This window comes from Schistocerca cancellata, chromosome 7 (assembly GCF_023864275.1).
Source record: "Schistocerca cancellata isolate TAMUIC-IGC-003103 chromosome 7, iqSchCanc2.1, whole genome shotgun sequence".
Taxonomy (NCBI): Eukaryota; Metazoa; Arthropoda; class Insecta; order Orthoptera; family Acrididae; genus Schistocerca; species Schistocerca cancellata.
The window spans coordinates 466,732,641-466,744,978 of NC_064632.1; the positions used below are offsets into that span (position 1 = coordinate 466,732,641).

General features: G+C 46.2%; 1 protein-coding gene and 1 pseudogene across 1 annotated transcript in view; one reads left to right on the forward strand and one right to left on the reverse strand.

The window, feature by feature from the left end:
* The window catches only part of LOC126092425 (ATP-binding cassette sub-family G member 1-like), a 325,835-nt gene that overhangs the window by 70,886 nt on the left and 242,611 nt on the right, over window positions 1–12,338 (forward strand). The window lies entirely within an intron of this gene.
* On the reverse strand, window positions 11,789–11,905 carry LOC126093151 (5S ribosomal RNA; annotated as a pseudogene).

The window sequence follows — 12,338 nt, forward strand, 5'->3', positions numbered from 1 at the left end:
ATCATCCTCTGTACAGGCCCGATCTTGCGCCCAGTGACTACCATCTGTTCCTGCACTTGAAGAAACACCTGGGCGGTCAGCGTCTTCAAGACGATGACGAAGTCAAAACAGTGGTGATGCAGTGGTTAACAAGTCAGGCGGAAGACTTCTATGAGGAGGCTATTCAAAAACTGGCACAACGTTATGACAAGCGCCTCAATATTGACGGAAATTATGCAGAAAAGTAGATTAAGGTACAGGCTTTCATGTAAAAATAAAATTATTGAGATATCTTAGTACGTCTTTTTTTAATTTCAAAACGGTACTTACTTAAAAAAAACACGCCTCTTATTAAGTAGCATCACGATGTGGCGTCACGGGTGAACATACTGCCCGTGATAGAGACGGATATACTTCTGTTTCGTTCAAAATAATTGTCATTTGTCGATTGCCAACGACAACGATTGCATTCGTTTAGGGATACGCTAATTCGTCGATATAACCGTTGACGGTGTTCACATTCAGAGATCGTGAAGCACCAGACATTTTCTGTGGGGCTAAGATTGGGCCGGTTGAGGTGCGATATGTTGCTTTGGTGTTGGTTAAGCCAGAACGTACGCGTGCATCCCTGTCAACACGGCTGCTGCCACCTCGGAAGAGGGGAGTATCTACATTATCTTAGTCATGAAGACGCAGAAAAAACGGTACCACTTGGTCACCGAGAATGCTAAAATAAACCATCTTAGTACGTGTTCACGGTAACTAAACTGAGGTGACAAAATTCAAGGAATACTTTCCAATTTTGTGTCGGACCTCTTTCTGCCCGGCGTAGTGCAGCAACTCGTCGTTGCATGGACTCTACAAGTCGCTGGAAGTCCGGTGCAGAAATATTGAGCCATGTTGCCTCTAAAGCCGCCCACGATTGCGAAAGTGTCACCAGTGCGGATATTGTACACAAATTGCCCTCTCGATTATGTCCCATAAATGTTCCTTCAAAGTCATGCCGGGTGATCGGGGTGGGCAAATCATTCGCTTGAATTGTCAAGAACGTTCTTCAAACCAATCGCTAGCAACTGTGACCCAGTGGCAAGGCTCATTATCATCCACAAAAATTCCATAGTTGTTTGGGAACATGAAGTCCATGAATGGCTACAAATGGTCTCCAAGTATCCGAACATAATCATTTCCAGTCAATGATCGGTTCAGTTGCACCAGAGGATTCACTCCATTCCATGTAAACACAGACCATAACACTATGGAGCCACCACCAGGTTGTACAGCGCCTTGCCGACAATGTGGGTCCTTGGTTTCGTGCGGCCTGCACTACACTTAAACTCTACCATCAGTTCTTACCAGCTGAAATCAGGACATATCCGATCCGGCCACCGTTATCCAGTCATCTAGCAAACGCACTCCGTCTTGAGGCCACGAGTGGCCTACCGGGACCGTCCGACCGCCATGTCATCCTCAGTGGGGGGATGTGGATAGGAGGGGCGTGGGGTCAGCACACTGCTCTCCCGGTCGTTACGATGGTATTCTTGACCGAAGCCGTTACTATTTGGTCGAGTAGCTCCTCAATTGGCATCACGAGGCTGAGTGCACCCTGAAAAATACCAACAGCGCATGGCGGCCTGGATGGTCACCCATCCAAGTGCCGCCCACGCCCGACAGCGCTTAACTGCGGTGATCAACGGGAACCGGTGTATCCACTGCGGCAAGGCCGTTGCCTATCCAGTCATCTAGGGTCCGACCGATATGGTCAAGAACCCAGGAGAGGCGCTGCAGTCAGTGCCGTGCTGACAAAGGCACTCGCGGCGGTCACCTGCTGCCGTAGCCCACTAAAGCCATATTTGGTCCCATTGTCCTAACAGGTACGTTCGTCTTACGTCCCTTATTGATTTCTGTAGTTATTTCAAGCAGTGTTTCTTGCCTGTTAGCACAGACAACTCCACGCAAACGCTGCTGCTCTCGGTCTTCAAGTAAAAGCAGGTGGTGAAAGGTAATACTTGAATTTGTTCCTTCTCGGCACACTCGGTGGATGTCTGAATACTGAATTCCCTAAGGAATCCCGAAATTTAATGTCCATGCATCTAGCTCCAACTACTATTCCGCGTTCCAAGACTGTTAATTCCCGTCGTGCGGCCGTAATCACGTCGGAAACCTTTTCACATGACTCAGCTGAATACTAATGACAGGTCGGCCAGTACACTTCCCTTTTATAGCTTGTGTACGCGATACTGCTGCCATATATACATGTCGGTCTCGGTATCCGATGACTTTCGTCACCTGAGTGTAGAATGAGTGGGCCCAAGAATAATACACCCGCAAAATCACAGAATCGCCTCCAGCCTGAACTATACTCACCATAAATTGCGGGTTGAAAGTCTCGTTAGGCCATCAGTAATAATTTGAAAAGTGGCAATTCACTGACTCGTCGCCTCACACTTCAAGCATCCAGCCAGCTGTGTTGTCTGATCTACTGAAGGGCTGCAGTTTTACGTGATGCTGTAAACAATGGCCTTTTCCCGAGGTACCGGAAAATGAAAATCTATTGCATGCAGTGCCCTGTTTGCACAGAAACTATTCTAGTTCCGGTGGAACTGACAGCAATAGTTCCTTTCGGACAATCTGTAGTACGATATTGGCAAAAACAGATAGCTCAGTAGATGGGGAAATTTTCCCATGAAAGGTAAGACTATGGATTTGAGTTCCTCTCGGGCACATTTTTGATGTTCCAGGAAGTATTAAAACAGAGGACACTTCTCTGCAGGCTGAAATTCAATGCGCCTTATACTCGAAACTAATATGAAATGTTCACCGTTTGAGTTAAATTTCCGCCATTTTTAAAAATGGCAATATATTCGATGCCGCAGGAAACGTATCTCTACATGGCAATATTTGATTCAACTGGCAGCAGCAGTGCACCGATGCGACCGGAATACCTCAATGACAAAGCGTGACACTCGCCTACAGTCCTAGTCAACTAGGATCTTACTACGAACACTGTTCTTACTCCATGTTACCTGGCGGCGAATGATACATCATTGTTTGTAGACATGTTGGTGAGCATGCGTAGATACACCAACAAATCGGACAGCTTCATTCACGGTATGGTCATGGTCGCTTCTAAACACGTTAGCTCCGTTGTGTCATTCTGTTACGACTCCATTTCGATCCATATTACCCCGTTAATTCCTAATTCCATAGAATGGACTACTACATACACACCTTAACTCTGCCATGAGTAACGTCAGCAGTGGAGTGTCGTAAGAGCACCTTGTACCAGTTCTACACCGTCTAGACAGTTTCAAAGTGACCAGTGACTAAAATTTGGAAGGTGAACTTACATGGTAAAAAACTGTTATCCCAATATAACTGGTGAGAGTTTTAAATCAGCGTTATATCCATTATTTAACACCACCTTCACTAGAAAACTGCTGCTGTTGTTTGGTATGAACGATAGAATTTAGGTGTATCAAGTTTCTTTTATGACTAGAGGTGGAGGGAGGACTATGAATACATGGAGCCAGCAGAAATACATTGTCAGAACAAAAACTTAGTACACCTTGAGACGTCATCGATTTTGATTCGATGACGGCAAATGCCACTTGGAGATGTACTCTGAATGGTTTCAACTGGGTCCGCCAACAGATAGCGTAGTGGCGTAGGTACCAGAGTGCCATCTGTGTCTACCCTTTAATAAGGAATGCTCGTAGCTAGAAGGCTCCCCTCCTATCAACTCTGATCCTCACTCCCCCTCCTTTCCTCTGTCTTTTCCCTGGGCTCCCTCTTCCCCCCTTCCGTCCTGTTTTCTCCCCACTAAACCTCTCCCTACCTCCCTGCTCCCCCCCCCCCCAAGTCCTTTTGTATTCCCCTCCTCTGCCTACCCCACTCCCTGTCGCGTCTGCCCCCCGCTCCTCTTATGGGTCCTCATCCTCCATCAGCTCCTTTCCCGGTTCCCCCCTTCGCTTTTACTCTCCTTTCCTCCCTTTTTTGTTTTCCCATCATCTGTCCAGTTTCCCCCCACCTGCTCTCGGCTGTGGTATGTCACATTTGCCAACTTTTTAGTGCAGTGTTCCAGTGACTATTCAGTGTTGTTCGTCTTTCTCGTGTTGCGAACAGAAACCATGCTGTCGCTAGGTGTGAATTTTATGTCTTTTGCGAACAGAATCCAGACTGTCGCCGTGTTTTTTTAATTGTCTGTCTATTGTTTTACCTGTCTACTTCGTATGTATTTTATTAGCATCATCATCCCTCTGTTCTTTGTTTTAAGTTCCACGATTTCTTTTCGCCATGTTACTCTTTAAGTCTCCGATTTTATGGCCTGTTTTTATTATTTATTCTCTTCATCTTTCCAAGAAAGTCTGTAGGCTGAAGAGCGGCATACCAAGCTGCTGCCAGCCCGTCCCCTTCGGGGGGAATTGAAATTCAATAAAGAAAATAAAAAAAAAACTAGAAGACTCAGTGTGGCGCAGACGTGTGAGGCAAGCAGGCAACCATGCTACGGAGACGCATTCGGGTTTCCTACAGCCAACTGAACGAGTTTGAAAGGGGTCAGACTGTGGCTTCCGAGTGGCGAAACGGTCCTTTTGGAGAATGGCCACACAAGTTGGATGTGCTGCGTTAGGTGTGCAACGATGCTGGTATCAGTGGTCACGTGAATATTCCGACACCCATAGACAAGGTTCTGGATGTCCACACAGCATAGCTATAACTCTCGTTCACCTTTGGTATTTCTCGAGGGGACGCTAACCAGCGCTCGGTACTTGCAGAATGTTGCTAGACCCGTTGCTTTGCCGTCTTTGAAGCAGGGTGGTGATGTTTAGTTCCAACAGGATAAAGCTCGCCCACACATTGCACTGGAACCCAAAGTGCCCTGCAAGATGTACAGCAAATTCCCTGGCTATTACGATCTCCAGACTTGTCTCCAATCAAGCACGTGTAGGATACGATGGGACAAGTAGTGACTCGTCAACCAGCAACTCTTACAGAACAGGTCGAACAGGCGTGGCGTGACGTATCCCATGACAGTATACGTCATTCTGTATGATCGACTGTACGCGAGAGTCAGCGCCTGCACTACCACCCGGGAGGTAGCACCACATGCTAATATAGGTGTTTCAGCACGGATCGATACATGGCACCTCAAAACACCTTGTGCTAGTGTGCCACATTTGCACTATTGCAACAATAAATTTTGAATAAATGGAAACCTCTAAAAGTATGTACTATTTTACTTTTTTTTTCCGGCAGTGTATCATAGCATGCGCATGTGGGTCTCTCTCTCTCTCTCTGTCTCCTTTTGTTTTGTTTGTGTGTGTGTGTGTGTGTGTGTGTGTGTGTGTGTGTGTAAGAGAGGGCGGGTGAGAGAGGGGAAAAACGGGTGTATAGTTCAAGTTGATGACTTGAATAACTTAAGGCTATTTTCGGTAAGCTGAAATATTTGTTTTAAAACAACTCCTACTGGAATGTAAGTCTTAGTGCATGAAAGGGTAATTTTCGTAGACTTACCTTCGCTGCTGCAGTTGATTAAACGAAGAAATTGCTGAAACGACGTAATAATATTATGAAATGTTTATTGTTCCGTCATTACCAGTTTCCAAATAATAATGGACTTTGGAATCAAACTTAAATTATAGACATTTAATTGAATAACTTGGAAACATGCCCGCACGGTTGGCCGTGCGGTCTAACGCACGGCCTTCCGGGCGGGAAGAAGCGCCTGGTCCCCGGCACGAAACCGCTCGGCGGACTTGGGTCGAGGTCCGGTGAGCCGGCCAGTCTGTGGATGGTTTTTAGGCGGTTTTCCATCTGCCACGGCGAATGCGGGCTGGTTCCCCTTATTCCGCCTCAGCTACATTATGTCGGCGATTGCTGCGCAAGCCGCGCGGGATTAGCCGAGCGGTCTGAAGGCGCTGCAGTCATGGACTGTGCGGCTGGTCCCGGCGGAGGTTCGAGCCCTCCCTCGGGCATGGGTGTGTGTGTGTTTGTCCTTAGGATAATTTAGGTTAAGTAGTGTGTAAGCTTAGGGACTGAGGGACTGATAACCTTAGCAGTAAAGTCCCATAGGTTTCACACACATTTGAACTTTTTTTTTTTTGCCAGTTCTCCACTTACCCGTACACCATCATTACTCTACCACGCAAACATAGGGGGTACACTTGTCTGGTGTGAGACGTTCCCTGGGATGGGGGGGGGGGGGGGTCCACAGGGGGCCGATCCGCACAATAACCCTGGGTTCGGTGTGGGGCGGCGGAGGGGTGAAGTGGACTGTGGTGGCCGTCGTGGGGTTGTGGACCACTGCGGCTGCGGCGAGAACGGAGCCTCTCCGTCGTTTCTAGGCCTCCGGTTAACATACAATACAATACAACTTCCAAAGATAATCATAATTACTAATCTTTTCACGCTTGTTTGGAAGAACTGTAGTCAACCAGTTAGTGCAAAATTATCAGAATTTTATTGGATTTGTGTGTCGTTTAGACGTTACAGTATACCATAGTGATGTACTTAGTCTTATCACAAAATACACAGTGTTGTTACTTTTGCGATGATTAAGAATTAGAACTCATGAGATTCACGAAACCTTTTTTGCCACCTTTTTGGGTTTTCAAGTGTCTCGTCTGTCAAAGGAGGCACTTGTCCCTCTGTCGCGACTAAATTTGGTCCAGATCGACTACTTCCACAGTCGACGGAATCCGATAAGGGGAGTCTCGTTCTCCAAGTTGCCGCCCCGCTGTAGCACCTTCACCGACGCAGGAAGAACAGGCCTTCCAGATTTCAGTGCGTTGCTGTCGGGCGTCTGCATTCCATATTTCGACCTCATCGCTAGAACAGCTGTGTGTATGGCTCAACAGCTGACTTTCGTTCCCAGGGACGCCGCAACAGAGCAGTCGCCCACGAAAGAAAGTAACGAAACGCGTACACATGCTGAGGCTTTCTGTTAACAGACCGAGTGGAGCGATGTGTGACTCTCGCACGTTCCCGTTCGCTTGCTCCGGCCCTCGTCGTCCGGCTGCGTCCTGTTGACCTGTAAACAATAAAAGGCTTTCTGTAGTGTTTGTACACAGCAGAAACAAAGGCGGCAGCAGGCACACCGTATCGTCCACTGTCAGTATTAGTATCTTATCTGAGGCGTGTCAACACTTGTTTGCAGGGAGGGAACCGTGTTGGTTCTTGTTCTTTTGTTGGTATTGTAGGTGTAAGCAGAACAATGACATCTTGCAAAGTGGACAGTGGACAGACGAGGCATTGAGAATATCGAAACTAGTTATAGAAAGAGACAAGGAAGATCTGAACCTTTCAGCTTAATCGATTATGGGATGCCGAAGAAAACAAATCTGGATGGCTAGTCAGGCGTTTCGATTTTGTTCCTTCCACATGCATGTTCAATGTTCCGACAACCATACCACCTCGCTTAGTCCAAATTCGGAAGCAATAGCCTTAATGACATTAGAATACTTTTCATTAAGCGAGATAGCATGCTAACAAGCATTTAAAATAAATTACAGAGAAAATAGTGTTGACAATAATCTAGAGTATTCTGCCAGTTAACAGTTGGCTGTACTTTACATAGAGGTGACAAAAGTCATGGGATATCTCCTAATATCGTGTCGGACATCTTTTACCCGGAGCAGTGCAGCAACTCGACGTGACATTGACTCAAGAAGTCGTTGGGAGTCCCCTGCAAAAATACTGAGCCACGCTACCTCTGCAGCCGTCCGTAATTGCGAAAGTATTGTCGGTGCAGGATTTTGTGCACCAACTGACCTCTCGATTATGTCCCAAAAACATTCGATGGGGTTCACGTCAGGTGATATGGGCAGCCAAATCATTCTATCGATATGTCCTGAATGTTCTTTAAATAAACTGCGAACAATTGAGGCCCGGTGACATGGCTCATTATCATCCATAAAAGTTCCATCGTTGTTTGGGAACATGAAGTCTATGAATGGCTGCAAATGGCCTCCAAGTAGCCGAACATAACCATTTCCAGTCAGTAATCGGTTCAGTTGGTCCAGAGGACCCAGTCCATTCCATGTAAACACAGCCCACATGTTATGGAGTTACCACCAGCTTGCACAGTGGCTTCTTGACAACTTGCGTCCATGACTTCATGGTCTCTGCGCCACACTCGAACCCTACCATTTGCTCTTACCAACTGAAATCATCGGATCTCACCTGACGAGGCCACGGTTTTCTAATCGTCTAGGGTCCAATCTATATGGTGACGAACTCAGGAGAGGAGCTGCAGGCGAAGTCGTGCTGTTAGCAAAGGTACTCGCGTCGGTCGTCTGCTGCCCTTGCCCATTACCACCAAATTTCGTACCACTGTCCTTAGGGAAACGTTTGTCGTACGTCCCAGATTGATTTCTGCGGCTATTTCACACAGTGTTGCTTGTCTTCTAGCACTGATAACTCAACACAAACGCTGCTGCTCTCGGTGGTCAATGAAGGCCGTCGGCCACTGCGTTGTCCGTGGTGATAGGTAATGGCCGGCCGCGGTGGTCTAGCGCTTCTGGCGCTGCAGTCCGAAACCGCGGGACTGCTACGGTCGCAGGTTCGAATCCTGCCTCGGGCATGGGTGTGTGTGATGTCCTTAGGTTAGTTAGGTTTAAGTACTTCTAAGTTCTAGGGGACTTATGACCTAAGATGTTGAGTTCCATAGTGCTCAGAGCCATTTTTTGATAGGTAATGCCTGAAATTTGGTATTCTAAAGACGCTATTGACACTGTGGGTCTCCGAATATTAAATTACCTAACGGCTTCCGAAATGTAGCGTCCCATGTGTCTAGCTCCAACGAACAGTTCCCTCTCATACCTTTCGTGTTTATTTATTTATTTATTTATTTTATCAAGTTCAGCAGAGTATCTTTTCTCCGCCTGTATTTGCTCGTGTTGTCCACACTCATAAGGTTCCATGTTGGTGAGGATGATCACGTTGAGAACCTGAATTTGTGCGTCTTTATTCTCACCTGAATTACAACTGACAGTCAGCACAACATGTACCTGTTACTGCCTGTCCCGAACATGGATGGACGTCCACTTTGAGTGAATGTGGGTATAATAAGAAATGCGTGTAACTAGGCAAACTGAAATGGAAGCTCTTGGTTTACCTATGCAGTAGCAGATTGGGAACGCAGTCGAACGTTGTTTTCGAAGCTAACTCCGGTGGTGTCAGATCGGCAGTACACTCTGTCGCCATATGCGGCTACGCGTCTACAGGGGTGCAGCCTCGCCGTTAGCCGTTTTCGAATCCGAACGCTGGGACGCCGTCTTCAATATTTCATGAAATGGAATCGTAGTTGCGAATACGGACAAGTGTCAGCTGCATAGGGGAATGACGACAATGAAAATTTGCGCTGGACCGAGACTTGAAACAGGATTTTCCACTTTACGCAAGTGGTCACCTTACTATTTGGGTACCCGAGCACGACTCAGGGCCAGACCCAAATTTCCGTATGTCGTCAGTCATATGTCTACAACCTGTATTCGTACACACATTATGTAATTTCCGTATAGGGAACGACATTTTAATCGAAAGTCACTGCATGGTCTTTCTTTCTTTTGCTACTACCTTTATCCCGCATTGTGCGCAGGGTCGGCAGGGTTAAGTACGGAATTGGCATGGTTAATTTTAAGGGGTGCCCGGATGCCCTTCCTGCCACCACCCCATGCCCCCCGGGACGGAAGTAGTGTACCCCAACTGTCTGCGTCTAGTGGAAATCGGGAAAGAGTGTGAATGTGTTTCAAACTGAGGCGGGACGTGGGGGCCAGCCCTGTATTCACCTAGTAGGATGTGGAAAACCGCCTAAAAACCACATCCAGGCTGTCCGGCACACCGGCCGTCGTCGTTAATCCGCCGGGTGGATTCGATCCGGGGCCAGCGCTCCTACTCGAGTCCAGGAAGCAGCGCGTTAGCGTTCTCGGCTACCCTGGCGGGGTCTTAAAGCCACTGCCTGGTATCGGCGGATAAATACGATACTGCAGTTCCTGTGTTGTTAAGAAGAACGATGCAATGTTCCTTAGGCCTTGCATGCATGCTCAGTTGATTGTCACGTTTCATTTCGCTGTGACTCACAAGCTAGCTTTTGTTATTCATTTAGCAATGGGAAGTGATGAAATTTACTTTGGAATCTTCGTGTGTGAGTAACTGTGCGGCTATGTTGCTCTACCTAAATCTACTCAATCATTTGCTGACAACAGATTGGTACGTTGGACTTGCTTCCTTGCGTAGAACTGTACAATTAGTATTTTTATATGTGTTCCATGTAAATGTGAGCTCAGGAATATACTGCATTTGTAAAATAAATGTTAATACTGCAGTTATTTGGTTCATTAAACTTCACCCCAAAGTGTACGACAACAGGTTTCCCCATGTCCTGTAATAGTTAACATCCTGTAGCCTGTGAGAAAAAGTGATTTAATATGTGTGTGATTTCTGATTGGTCGTTCTGGAGGTCACTAATTTTGTTTCACAGTTTTCTTTTTAGGATAGTGACTATGGCTAGTAATACATTAAAACTGATGGAACTTCAGAAGGCTTAGCATTCAAAGCTGAACAAATAACCTCAAGCATTGTGCCTGTGCATAGTTGGCGATCAGCTACCCAAGTCCACTTTCAACTGTTAACACATGCTACCCGATACGCATTCTTATCAGAAGTACCCGTTTCGAATCCTAGTGCTTGAAGAATTTTTCATTTCCATTCTTTGGCCAGCTAGTGGAGGATAAGACGTAGCTAAACTTCTCGAAACTCGGAGCAAATTAAAGGTGTATTTCCAAGCGTTCTGTTGAGATGGTTTCCATACTATGCACAGTATTTCCACGACCGACGCGTGCGTCTTTTTTCAGATGCAGCTAGTTTTGCTGTTACGTGAACCTGCTGCCCGGACTCCAACCTGGCTGGTCGTAGAAAGAACTCGACACAATACTCACAAGTACACCATTAATCAGCCGTGTAGAGAATACTTGAGTGATCACCCTGAGCAAAGGTTCTGACTTAAATCAGGGAACCTCTCCAAAATGTCCCGTGGAATGAGCATGTGACACTGGTGATGAATGATTCTTCCTTCGGGTGTGGGCTTTACGCTCGACGGCCTCCTTAGTGTTATTCAAGAGTAATCGTCGATATGTCAGCTCACTCATGTCACCTATACTTTTTGCATCAACTGGGAAGGCTACTATTAGACCATGAACTACGCGAATAAATAAATAAATAAATCTTTCATGTTGTTTGTGTCAAGCTATTCCGTCGTAGTTTTTTAACAGTTGTAGACAAATGTATTCGTCAAACATACAATAGATTCTTATGATTGTGCATGTTCGGATCTGGATTTTTAAACTACGCCATCTGCAGAACACGATGTATTTATTTTTTTCTATTTACCCACGTATGTCTCGACACGTTAAGTGTCATCTTCTGTGGCTTTCGATTTATTCCTATAAACATGTTATACAGAGTTCATGGTTGTGTATTTTTTACTATATTTTGATTGTTCACCTGAGGACTAAATTAATTGTGATAGTTAATTTGTACAGGTCGGCTTGTTTTTAAGCTATTTTATGGTTTAGTAGTATGTCATCTGCAAAGTAGCTGGAAGAATTTCCTCCTCCCGCACAGGCCATGAAGGCGCAAAGGTACCGACCGGCCGCCGTGTCATCCTCAGCCCACAGGCATCACTGGTTGCGGATATGGAGGGGCATGTGGTCAGCACACCGCTCTCCCGGCTGTATGTCAGTTTCCGAGACCGGAGCCGCTACTTCTCAATCAAGTCCTCAGTTTGCCTCACAAGGGCTGAGTGCATCCCGCTGGCCAACAGCGCTCGCAGACCGAATGGTCACCCATCCAAGTGCTAGCCCAGCCCGACTGCGCTTAACTTCGGTGATCTGACGGGAACCGGTGTTCCCACTGTGGCAAGGCCGTTGGTTGGAAGAATTTGCTTAATGTGAAATACTCGAAATACTCTCTCGAGAGTAGTCGTGATGTCTCTTCTATGCTTACATTTTCCTCCCTGTTGTGCATGTAGTTACACACCCTGTTTTGCATACCTTCACAATAAACAGCAAAGATGCGCATCAAGACAGAAAACGTAAGTACAGGACATCAACCACTGGTACTATCCAAAAAGCATTCCAGAATTAATAACTCATAAAGCAAATTCTGCCGGCTACGTGATGACACACACACAAACAAAAAAAGACCTAAAAACAAGAGACCTGTACAGATAGAAATATTTTTACAATCAAAAATGTACACGTTGTAGTTTTTAGGAAGCGTCAAGTGAGAGAAAAACAACTATGAATAATTGTATAATATTTTTACAGAAATAAATCAAGACCGAAATAGATGTCGAAACAAAC